The 12,783-nt window shown below is 43.0% G+C and overlaps 1 protein-coding gene across 8 annotated transcripts in view; it reads right to left on the reverse strand.

The window, feature by feature from the left end:
* Positions 1 to 12,074, reverse strand: part of SCML2 (Scm polycomb group protein like 2) — a 71,387-nt gene extending 59,313 nt beyond the window's left edge. For 2 of the 8 annotated variants that reach the window (XM_050332543.1, XM_050332537.1), the window contains exon 1: positions 1,185 to 11,304. The gene's annotated coding sequence lies outside the window, so the exon portion shown is untranslated. Of the gene's footprint in view, positions 1 to 227; positions 11,306 to 11,629; positions 11,681 to 12,050 lie in introns of those variants that run through there. The other 6 variants (XM_050332546.1, XM_050332541.1, XM_050332540.1 and 3 more) reach the window with 6 other exon arrangements.
* Positions 12,075 to 12,783: the final 709 nt, after the last annotated feature.

The raw sequence follows: 12,783 nt of genomic DNA on the forward strand, positions 1-12,783 counted from the left end.
CTACACAATAACATTCATACCATAAGTGATCACCAGGATTAAGAACAGAAATCCTTTTAAGCCATCAAATAAATTTGAAATACTTGATACTTTCATAGACTCCCCCAAAAATTCAAAGCTTTTCCACTGCAAGTAATAAATCATGAAAGGTGATGCAGAGTCAAAGTAACTGTTTTTACAGATTACTTTAAAACAGTGAATGGTTTTTATCTTTTTGTTCCAAGTACCAGATTGCACTTGGTGCAGTAATAAAGATTCCAACCCTGCAGTGATAGTCATCAAGTTTAGCACAACCGGAGCGTCTGTCAGGACATAAAAAGGATTCCAGCTTTTCATTAGCTTGTGTTGTACCAGATAGGTTGTTTTACAGCATGCCCACCAGCCTGTTAAAAATATAAGACAACTGAAAGTTCTGAAAGTGCTGTTTGAAATGAGGCAAACTCAACTGCAGGAACACAATATATTGCTGTTTTGAAGAGGTGCTACTTAAAACTCAGTTACACCTAAGTATTCAATTTAGAGCTGCTATTAAATTAGCGCACAGATTGTCACAGAAAACATCCCAGAACGGTATTTCTGAGCTTCTATCTAACAACCACCATGTGCTGCTGAACTACTGCAAAATGAAAACCCGTTACCTCCAAAACAGAGCAGGGTCAGCCTGAAACAAAGTCTAACTTCTTTTGCAGGGGCAGACCAAGGAACAACTTTCCATCACCTCACAGAATTAAGTGGTAAACCGTAAGCAAGGCAGTTATGTCCTTTGCTAACCAAGACAAAGTCCTCTTACGTCGCTCTCACCATCACCAGCCTGGATCAACTCACAGCACACCCACCACAGAAGAGAAGAAAACCACCAGCAAATACAGGGGAAACACCTCCAGGGGACATTTTGGCAAAGTGACACAGCAAGGACAGCGCTCAAGGCATTCTTGTACAAGCAAGTTGAGTGAGAAAGATGGGGTTAAGAAATTAATCTACCAGCTTCTAGAAATTAAAGGAAAAACTAAACAAGGTCAGGAAGATATGAGCAAACAAAGAAACGCAATGACAAGGGTGCAGCGCAATGGCTTGCAAGTATACAAAGGAGCAGAATGAGAACCAAAGTTACAAAGCCCAAGCTAAGCACAGAGGACAGTCAAGGACAGAAAACGGCCAAAACATTCAGGGACTGTCTGACTCACAGAATCCAGTGAGAACCCGTTTGCTGTAAACTATGGAAACTGAAAAAGCAAATGGAAAACAATCCATGAACCGAAGGTAATACTCGATTTATTATCAAAATGTCTTCAATCCAAAGAGCATTTAAAGGACCTCCACACTCACGAAGTGTATTATTTACATCACATCTCAATTCATCCTGTAAACCAAGTTTTAGTCTTTCTCTGGTTAACATCCCTTACATCAGTTACTTTTTTAAAAATCAGGTGGAAAGCATTCATCTGCCTTTAATTCCTTACTGAAGTTTTTATTGTTAATCCCCAAATCACTTCTATTAGCCACCTCCCACTGTGCAAGTCCTTTGTCAGAAAGCCATATATTAGCAGACAAGCCTAAGCCTTCACTCTCTGCGCTGCTAGTACATAATACTAGGAGTCAGAAAACAGGATAGAAAACATTTTTCCTGCCTAACTTCGCTCTTTTAATTTTGAAAGAATTACCCAAAGGATATGTATTGCTACATTTCAAAGAAGCTAGTATTCTACAGAAAACGTCAAACTTGCTCTGTTTTGCCTGCCATGCATCTCCATTATCCTTTTCACTGTAAGCCAGGCACTCAATAAACTGAATGTCCTGAAAAAAAATCATGCATATTTAGGGCTTCCGAGTGCAAGTTTATCTTGACAGCATGCTTGCTCATAAAAATACATAGCACATAATTTTGGAGATAAACATAACATTTAAAAGAAGCCTAATCACCCAGGAGATTGTGGGTTTATTCCCTACCAAAAAGATTAAAGTTTTTCTGTCAATGACTCTGCATCTCATTTCAAGAGGTAAGACAAGAGACAGCAGTTTTAGAGCCTGTCAGCTTTTTTGACCCTACCACTGGTACCAATGCAGTAACTCAGTCCTCACTGTTGGTGACCTCACTTGTGGAATGGACAGCTGTCAATGGGCAGTCTCTGCTGGATAAGGACTGAAGCTGTTCTTTTACACAGGTACACAGTACAGAGGAGGAATCTAATAGAACATTCACTCTGAAGCATCAATTAAGTTCTTAATTTTAGCTTGACATTAAGGCAGATATTTTTCATACTTAATATGAACAAGGAGTTATACTTGCCCCTCTTTTTCTTCTACAGATGTTTTCATAATAAAATTCCATATGCAAGCTGGGAAAATTATTTACAAATAGTTTGAACAGCAAAACCAGTTATAGACAGAATATTAGGTACAGTGTAAGGTAAGAAATACTCTCCCCCAACTCCTTCATATGTGCAAGCCCCACACTTGCTTTCACCGCCAGTGCTCATGTGCTGTTACCTTTAGAAACACAAGAGACATCAGTTACAACTGCTGGCCACGCTCCCATCGCTCTTCACCTCCTTCCTGCTGTTTGTTACTGCCAGCACTGCAGAGCCCTTCAAGGAAAGGACTTGTGCAGCCTTTCCTTGGAAAGACACAGAGTCCAGCAACCACAGTTCCCACTCCAGCTTCCACACATGGGTAACAAGTGCCTACAGGCACCAGTCGCTTCCCAAACAAGTGTGATTTAACTGTATTACTTCAAAGTTATCCGTCATTAATCTGGAATACCCTTTTCTTAAACTTAATCATCTATTTATCTGTTGTCTTTTAATCTAAAACTCTACTTCATACTATTTTTACAAGTCTTTAAGGGGCTGAAAAGAGATAAAGAGAGTAAGACTTAAAAGGAGCTTTTTAATAAAATACAATGCTTTCAAATTTCCAATACTTGAAAATTCTACTCTCCAGCAAGTTACCCAGCATGTAAACTCATTTAGTATGCTTCAAGATAAAACAGCATCTACTTCCTTATTTCTGTAATACAGATAATCACTTCACACCTCTTAGAGCATACTGCAGCATCATTATAAAAGAGTAAGATCTCACAGGCTAATAGAAAAAAAACTTACACAAACGAATCAGAACTTCACAAAAGGTAATGCAAGCTTTGCAGTTGTAATTCAGTACAATTCAGCATTGCATATATATGATCTCTAAACATTAAAGATCAGGTCTTGTTTCATTTATACACACAAATACAAAATCAGACAGCGTTCTGACAAGAAATTTGATCCAAGTTGGAATCCCTTTTAGTTCACATTCTTTGTATTAAAAAAAAAGTGAGATTCTTTCAAGGAAAGGAAATTAAACTTCCAGATTTTCATACAGCAGAGCTTTTATTAAAATGCTATATCTGAAAACCTCTTCTAGTTAATAAAAATAGAGCTAGGACAGATAAACTTTTGCCAAATTTACAAGCTTTCAGAATATCAAATATTAGCTAGTCATATATATCATTACAACAACTAAACTTGAATATTTCTTAAGTTATTAAAGGAAGAGAGTGGGTACTTAGTGCCTTACAAATATATTTTTGTAATGTCATTTGCTTTAACAGCAAGAAGAAATTTTCTGCACTTGCAAAAATGCTCTGAAAGTCACCAGCAGTGTACTGCTCACTATTTATGAAGTGATTAGCATAAACAAACTTTTAAGCTGTCAGCAGTAAAATATTGCCTGTAAATGTTCTGCTCTCTCACCAGGTAAGTTTATGATCTGCCTAAGAATATGAGCAACTGTAATTACAGTAGGTCATACATTTCTAGACTACAAAAATCTCTCTAAACTCTCAAACCCCATTAAGTGCGTTATTCAGTACAGAGTAAAGCATTGTATATTTTGAAAAGCAACACTAACAAGGGTTAGACCAAGGATTTGTCCCAAAAATTCCTGAAACAAGAAATAAAAGTCATAAATGAGAATATCAGAGAAGTAAGGTCTCCAAATTAAACAGCATAGCTTGTATCAACACCCAACAGAAACATTTTTTGTCACGCAGATTTAACATTTACTAAATTGACAGTAATTTTAAAAAGTGTAGTTTAGAGCTGCTCTATGGCTACCAGCAAAAAATGAAAATAGCTTTTCTCCTCCTTCCCTCCCTCCCCATCCTGCTTTAAAAGTCAGAAGATGTGGGGTTGTAAAAACCTGAAAAAGGAAATGGTATGTGTGAAGTCAGCAGTTCAGCAAAGCGGCTGACTGGCCATTAACAGCTTTAAATATTCTTAAAATACCAGTCTTCCCACATGAAAGGTATTTTAATGTTATATTCAAATAAATTTAAAAAAACCAGCTTATATTTTTATCTTAAGTAAAACTGCCCATTTCATGAGTTTACTAGTCCGTATTTACAGCAGCACAAGACTTTTAACATAATTTGTTTAAACATTTTGGTGAATTCACACTGAAACCTCTGTGCTGTTTTCCACTTCCCCCTTCAAGCCTGGAGTACTCTTCCTGAAAACATTCATCATCATTATTAAACCTGGCTTTGTCCAAATGCCTAACTCAAATTTCTTTCATAAAGCAAACTAATTAAACTATGCACAAAAAAAATACCCCAACATAATTTTGTATGATTAGCACGGGGTAAGAGCTACATACCTGCATGATGTTCTCTCTATACCCAGATACATCTCCTCTGCCTTCTGCTCAGCTTCCCTTGACACAGAAGTGAGGTCTCAAACTGTTTGTTCTGCGAGGCATTGAGCATACTTTTAGCACAGTGTAAATACAACAGGTAGGGGAGAAAAGAAATCGCTGTTGCAAACACAGTAAGAAATGCCCAGATGCTCGAGATCCCTATACAGCTCCTCTGCACTTGTCTTTAGCAGACAACAAGCACCACCACCACCAGCAGTCACACAGTGTGTATACATAAGGGGAAAAGGAGGAGAAAGATAAGTAGAGGTGGGATGATGGAAAAGGGATTTTTCACCCTTTTAGGTAACTTTGGCTTCCTCACTTCTACACTGCCTCCAAACTGGAAAAGGAACTGTGGAAGCTTGGTTTCAGATATGATCAAATAGAGCTCTATCCAGACAGCGCATAATCAGCAAACCCACCCCTGTGGTCCGGATTTTTGACTCACAATAGAGTATCCAGAGAAACACAAACACTTTTAGTCTGATGCAGAAATCTGTATCATCAAACAGCATGCACAATTTATTTTTTTCATTAAAGGCATGAAGAACAGCCTTGGGACATTTCTACATAAGATCCAGCTGCTGCCAGCAGCCCAGGTGAAGTTGGCTTGTTTCAGGACATGTTTGGCTCTCCTTGCTTGTACTCAATGCCAGCAGCTACATACTTCTGCTGCCATCCTCTTCCAGTGCATAAAGTATCTGCCTCTCTCTCCCCACATGAGAATCCAAACAACATAATGCTGGCTGAGGCTCCATGCCACTGTATACTAACAAAGACACAACTTGCCTCACCACATTTCCCCGCTGCTGCAACACTCCACAATGTACCCTGGTCTATATAATGGAATAACTACTCTGATCCCATGCACTGGTGTCCAGTCAGGGAGCAAAAACAAACCAACTAGAACTAAATAAGCCCTTTAGCAATTTCCTGATAGCTTCCCCTTCCAGAGAAGCTTTCTGAAGAAAGAAAAGCCCAGAGAGCTGCTTGCAGTTTCCAGGTACACGCACATCCCTGCACTGGGCTCATCTGTTGCTGGTGCCGATAGCTGTGACAGAAAGCCTTCTTCAGTCCCCTTACACAAGGGATCTTCACGCAGCTGCCATCAAAATATTTGTCCATCTATTTGGACAAACTTTATCATAGAATCATAGAATATCATGAGCTGGAAGGGACTCACAAGGATCATCGAAGTTCAGCTCCTGGCCTGGCACAGGACAACCCTGAGAATCACACCATGTGCCATTTCTAAGCCCCATTCAGTGCTGCTGGACATTTCTGCAGCTAACAAAGCACTAACAGGTCATAAAAAACACGGTAACTCCTAAATGCTCAAAGGACTAGACAGCTGCAAATACTCAGCTGCACTATTTGCTTCACTCTTCAAAAATGGAAGAAGACGAAACACTCAAAGCATCAGGCACATTCACAGCAAATCTGTCTCTCTCCCATTTCCCATGACAACAATTATACATAATAAAACCCCACCCACAAGTGAAGCAAGCAGTAACAGGGCAACCTCCTCCACCTCTTCCTCAGCATGACTACACAGCTGCTGCTGTCCAGACCAGGACAGAGGCAGAGCATCCCCCTTTCTGTTACTTCAGGAGATCACCCTTCTGGAGGCAATCCCCCTCTCTCTCCTCCACCCAGTGCTTACACCATTGAGCACTAGGGAACATTCAGACTAGGGACTATTTACCTACAACAAGCTGGAAAAAAACCTACACATCACATTAGAAGTCTTCCATCTAACTATAACACTGCTTATTTTGGGATTAAAACCAATTCATATCCTCTGACCTTCCCAGAAAACCACTGTCTGCCTCTTTATAGCCCTCCAGTGCAGGGTACACATACAATAGGTTTGGAATGGGAGGTGCCATCAAACATGTGGCAGCCCTTTTAATCTCTGAGCCCCTGACAAACGATAGTGACCATAAAGAGTTCCACCAAATTTAGCAGCTGATACCCTTTCACATTCCTCCATGCACAAGACTCACGTTTACAAACTGTTCTTTTTAAGTGGGCTTTTAAAAGTGCCCCAAGAATTGCACTCCTTCCACTGAACCTTCCTGCATTAATCTCCAATAGATTCCACACAGTACATAAATAACGGTACATGCTTCATTTTAGGTATGCACCTCATTAAAATGGTGCTACTCTCTTATAGGTTTTATAAACTTCAGCTGCTCCCTTAACTAATGTGTGCTACAGAGGATAAAAGGCTCAACCCCATCTTTGCCCTATGCTAAAAGGAATATCGTATTACCTTGAGAAGACAACTGACTCAGATAGATTTCCGTCAAAGACGTTCATCCCTTTTATGAAAAGACTGAATTCCCTTGGTATCTTAAATAGAATTTGACCTGATTTGTGAAGCTGAAGGGCTAGAATCAAATGATTTAAACAACCTTTAATGCAATGTCTTACTTGGTTTTAGATGATAACATACAAATGCGGAGTACACATACAATTTATGGGTTAAAAATAAAAATCAGCCCAAAACACTGCTCATGCTTAAGATGCATACAGCAATAGTCTTACAAAGCCAAAAAACCCCACGTACTTTAGGATTAGTTTGGACATAAGGTATCTAGACAGTATGTTCCCTATGGAGCAGAAAGGCTATTACCCTGCTAAAACAAATGAAAGCACACTAAAATTCTATTAAACGTTTAGTATTTCAGAGAGATTTTGATATAAGGCTCTGCAAGTAATTCAGAAAAGCAGGAAGAGAGCACATGAAAGAACCACAGTAAGCACACACTAGGTATTGCACCAATTTGGATCCAAAGTGATCAACCACTACCCATAAAGCAGGTGCCTCAGCTAAAGTGCAGAACTATGAAGCAGTCTTGAATCTACACTGCTGAAATAAAAGAGACACGTAACTTAACACCACAAAGAAGTGTATACTTCATTTAGATCCAAGATAAGAAAATAACACATTTTTGGTCATATCCAAGAACACAGAAACTAAAGCTATTACTTTTTGTGATAGGGAATTTGGGAGGAGAGTTGCTAAGGGTAAACACACAGTATATCCCTGCACACACACACTGCTAATGGTATAGCACATTATATCCCCTCAGCTACAAATGGTTTAGTTGTGTACACCTGTGCCCAATGTCCATTGTATACAAAAGAAACTACCAGAGCAAGCCCAAATAAAAGAGATAAGGTGGCTGATAAAAGCAACTGCTGCTTTCTGAATGGTTGTGAAGCAGCTCCTGATTTTCCCCCAGATCTTTGTCCTTGTTGACCAAGCAGAAAGACTAACAAGGAAGAGATAAAAATACCTCTGAGGGTCATCATCACCACTTAAGCAACAGTTACTCTTTGTGTATATACCTGTTGCAGATAAAAGGGGAGCCTGCTCAGTGTTGGCTCAGATACCTGAAGACACCCTTCCCATCCCAAAAGACAATAATCTACTTGAAGAGATCACAGATACAGAACACAAGTTTTAGGCAACGTGGGGAGTTTACACAAACACACCTGGACTCAGCTGGTCACTCACCAAATCATCTGTTGCTGTTCCCAGGAGCAAGAGGCAGTGTTGCTGCTCCATGCCCAGCACTGCGGCAGGAGCTGGGAACACACCCTCAGCCCTCACTGCCCACACAGGTCAAGTCAGCTGGCAGGTGCACAAAGGTACAAAAATAGCACTTGCACAGAAATATACTCAAAAAAAGGCTACAGCTCACTTAGGGACTTAACTGTCTCACTTTTTAGAGGCTTAACCTCAAATGAATTGCCTCTCCACTTAGACAACCTCAGTAAAGCTGTTCACACACACCCTTACACACACTGTTACAATGAAAAAATAAATTTAACAGCATATAACCAATACTAAAGCTTCCACCACTGAATTACATAACACTTGGACTTTAAAAGAAGTCTTCAAAGAAACAGTACAAATTGTATTAGGAAAAGCAGCCTCATATACAAAACCCACAAATCACAGTAATAAAAATTATTCACCAAATTGTATTAGAATGTTAACAACTATTCTGGGACTTCAAATTACATTGATCCAAAATGTAAATCAGAAGGATTTGCAAAAATAGGAGGACTACTACATATAATGAAAACACCTGTAACATTCAAGCAAAAATAATTTTCTATTTAACGTTTCCATCACTTTATATTTACACACTGCACTATTAAGCTGTAACAACTTTATACAGGTTTTTCTGCTCTTCCCACATGCTAGAAAAATCTCAGAGTTCTGGGCAATTTATGTTGCGTGTCTTGCACTTTAAAGAACACAAATGGTATAGTCCTTCACATTTAAGATTTTAATCTCTGGAAGAAGGGCACTAAGGCTGAGTGCCTAAGGCTATTTCTTTCAAATGGGAATGAACAGAACTTTAAATGCCCTACAGATGTGGAGGTCACAAAGTTGCTTAACAACCTCCCTTGTGTAGACTCCTTGAAGCAGTTTCCTGGTCCCTACCTGTAATTTGTCCTATGTCTACAATTAGAAAATATCACAGTAGACTGTCAAATGGTATTTCTAAAGATTACCTTAAAACATGCAAGAAAAAAATATGTATTTTACCCAAATTTGTTTGAGGTAGGTGTATCCAGACAAATAAGAAAGCCAGCATCAGTGTCCTGCACAGGTAACGGCAAATGGCGTTTCCTGTTAGTGACACTATTTCATACCGGGGATAATTGCTGAGGACACTTCATTTCTCCCCGTATATTCACTCTGTAAAGGGAGTAAAGAGGACTTGCTCACTGCTCATGATCCCATTGGAATATTAAGAAAACAATGAAAGACACCCATGTACAATGGGCAGGAGCAGCTTTCTACATTTGCTTTGTGTTTTCACATTCTCTCCTAAGTAAAGCTGCATCATTGTTTTATACACACTGATTTTAGACAGGTAATGGAATTAATACTTTCTCAGTACTACAAATTTCACACTAGCAAAATGCCTCTTTTGAACTCTATCACTTATTCCAGAAAACAATGTCTCTGCCTTATGAGAGCACACTATTTGGGTGCAGCAAGGGCAGTAACAGTGAAGGGAAAAATAAAAAGCATCTGCACATTTAAAGTAGGAATATACGAAGTCGAAGGAAAAATATTTAAAAGGACTACCGTTGTTTGTTCCCTAAACTTCCTACATCAAGATCAATACTTACACATCTCCAAATGTTAAGAACAATCTAATTATCTTACGTTTATGTATCTACATGGCTTCTAATTAGTGTGAAAGTAGTTTATACTTGCAGTTATAACACATCATGAAAAGCACTTGTTTTTTGCTGAATCCAAACATTACTATAAAAATATAAAATACCAAGAAACCTGAAAGATATTACACAAATATTGCTACCCATTTACTTACACCAAATAGAAGACTAGAACACCAACTCCATTAGCTGAGTTTCAAACAAAATCAGTAAATGCTACTTTCATATTCAAGATCAGACCATGTTTAAGTTAAAAGCCACACAAGGACTTCCCAGTCTCAACCTCAGTTTCACCATCCGTTTCCTGCTGCTTCCCGTTTGCATTACTGCGAAACTTCCCATAAATAAAGTACTAACAGAAGCATCTCCAATGTCCTATTTCTTTACATCAATTCAAATAATATCATCCTTAAAGAGTACTTACATTTTATGATATCCTAAGGGAGAAAACCAGCTCCCCCTGCCCCAAGCACACAGCCTGGCTATACAAGTAATTTCCCTGGACACACCATCAGTGAGATTACTCACATGGACTGTGAGCTGCTGCAGACTGAGCAGCACTTGCTGGTGGCCCATGAAAAACTGGTCCACCCCAACACGTTCACTCCCCTATTTATTCCATAACGTTACATGACAGCTTTAAACCCAACTGTGACACAGTGAACGCCCTCCTGCCACTCCTGTTCCCACCTGCACCAGTTCTGCAGCTGTTACTGACCCCGAGCCTCACCAACTGCTTTTCTCTGCCACTTTCAAAGAGAAAAGTGCAGTATGAATGCTTTAAAAATCCAGAAGTTTAAGGCTGCTACTCTGAATACGAAAAGATTCACAACCAGTCAGACTTGAAGAGCTGTTTACAAGTCAGAGGCAGCATGCTCTGAAAACCTACTGTCATATCTACAGAGTCTATGCTTTTAAGTTTTAACTACTACAGCTACAATAGTTAGATTATGCATGAGTCACAAGTGAAGTTTACATTAGTAGAACTCACTAAGACATCAGTATTTCACCTCTTCTAAACCTTTTAGGTTTTAGAATTATTTTTTGCTGTCTCCTATAGCCTAAATCGATCATTGAGAAACAGAAAATAACTGTAGGGAAAGACTTCAACTTTAAATTGCAGTAACACTTTGAATGTGCCTTAACTTCTAAAGAATAATTGAGCATAAAATTTAACCTGAATATTGATTTAATTACTACAGCACTGCAATGTGTTCTGTAGGTTGTCGCAACAGCTAAGACAGCGATGATGCACGACACTGTAAGAACAGAATTTTCCACACGTAAACTACTTACTTCGGACCATCCAAAATATGACTCCCCGTGCAACATATCCTCTCTAAGTCGTTAACCAATATTTGCCACATACGCAGTTTAACCCTCAAGAAAACGGGAAGGCGCCACAGCGCATCGCAACGCGACAGGAATCTCCCGCCCGGCCACCGCGCTGTCTCCCAGAGGCACCCCCAGCCCCCTCACCAAACACAGGTGCGCGCCCCGAACTGTGTCATTTTTAACGCGCCTCCCGTTTTTCTGGGTGACGCCCGTTTCCCAGCGCCGGGCGCCGCGGCGGGAACGGGACAGGGGCAGCCCCGCCGCCCGGGCCCGGTGAGGCAGCGGAGCCGCCCCGGGCGGGGGAGGCGTGTCCTGCCCGCGCTCCTGTCAAACGCCGCCCGCCCCGCGGCAGCCCCGCCACGGCGGCACCGCCGGCTCGGGGACCTCCCGCACCGCGCTGGCTCACCGGGACTCCCGCTGTCCGGGAGTCGCGGCCACTCCGGGAGAGAGAGAGGCGCTTTGTTGGTGCCGGGAGGCAGAGCCGCCCCGCTCCTCTCGCCCGGGAAGCCGCTCCTGCCGCGACCACCGGCGGGTCCCGCTGGCGGGGGACGGCGGGACCCGCCGAGGAGGGGAGCGGGCAGCGCAGAAAAGCCGGGACGCGGCGCCGGAGCGCGGGGCAGCCGCGGCGGGACCCGGTGCCGCCTCCAGCGCAGCGGGGCTGGCTGGGAGGGGCACCCGGGGGCGCCTGGGACCGCGGCCACGGCGGGCGGAGGTCGCGGTGCGAGCCCCGGGACGGGGTGCGACCGCCGCCTCGCCTCCCTTTCCCTCCCCGCTCCTCCCTCCCTCTGCCCCCGCGAGAGCGGCGCAGCGCCGCCGCCGCCACTCACTGGGCGGGCGGGCGGGACGCAGGTCCTGTCAAGCCGCTGCTGCCGCCGGCCGCCTCACGCCGCCGCCATGTTCCGGGGCACGGCGCATGCCCGGCAGCGGCACCGGGGGCGCGGGGCCTCCCCCCCGCCGCCGCCCCCTTCCGCCCGCCCGCGGGGCAGCGGCGGCGGCAGCGGGGACGAGCGGGGAGTGAGGAGTGAGGAGTGAGAAGTGGGGGTCAGGGCTACGCGGCCGCCGCCGCCTCCTCGCCCCGCACCTGCGGCGGCAGCGAGAGAGCGGGACCTGCGGGGCTCCGACAGGAGAGTCGAGGTCGGCGCGAGTTCGTGCGCCCGAGCAGCGAGACCACCTTGTGAGGGGGGAAAAAATCACCCCGCGGCAGGTGTTTGTGTGGGAGACTTCGATGCGTGAGGGACCGACGGCAGCGGTTTCTGCGGGGAAACCTGAGGCAGCCGGTGCCAGGCGCTGCGGTGCCGCCGGCACCGTCCGTGTGCGGGGAGCGGGACAGCCCCGCGTTAGAGTGAGTGCCCGAGGGATCGCAGTGTGCGTCTGCAGTTGTACAACCAGCGTGTATAGTGCCCGTTAAAATCCGTGCTCATCCACTTGGGAAATTTTACGCAATTATTTTGCAGAGATCCACGCTTATGAAAACTGTATAATAGCCAAAATGTGCCTCCTTAGCTTTTTAGGAGGGGGTTTTCCCGTTGTGTGAGCTTCGGGTATTATAATTCAGACCCC

This window comes from Myiozetetes cayanensis, unplaced genomic scaffold, assembly GCF_022539395.1.
Source record: "Myiozetetes cayanensis isolate MyiCay16 unplaced genomic scaffold, myiCay2020 scf5-8, whole genome shotgun sequence".
In the NCBI taxonomy this organism is placed as follows: Eukaryota; Metazoa; Chordata; class Aves; order Passeriformes; family Tyrannidae; genus Myiozetetes; species Myiozetetes cayanensis.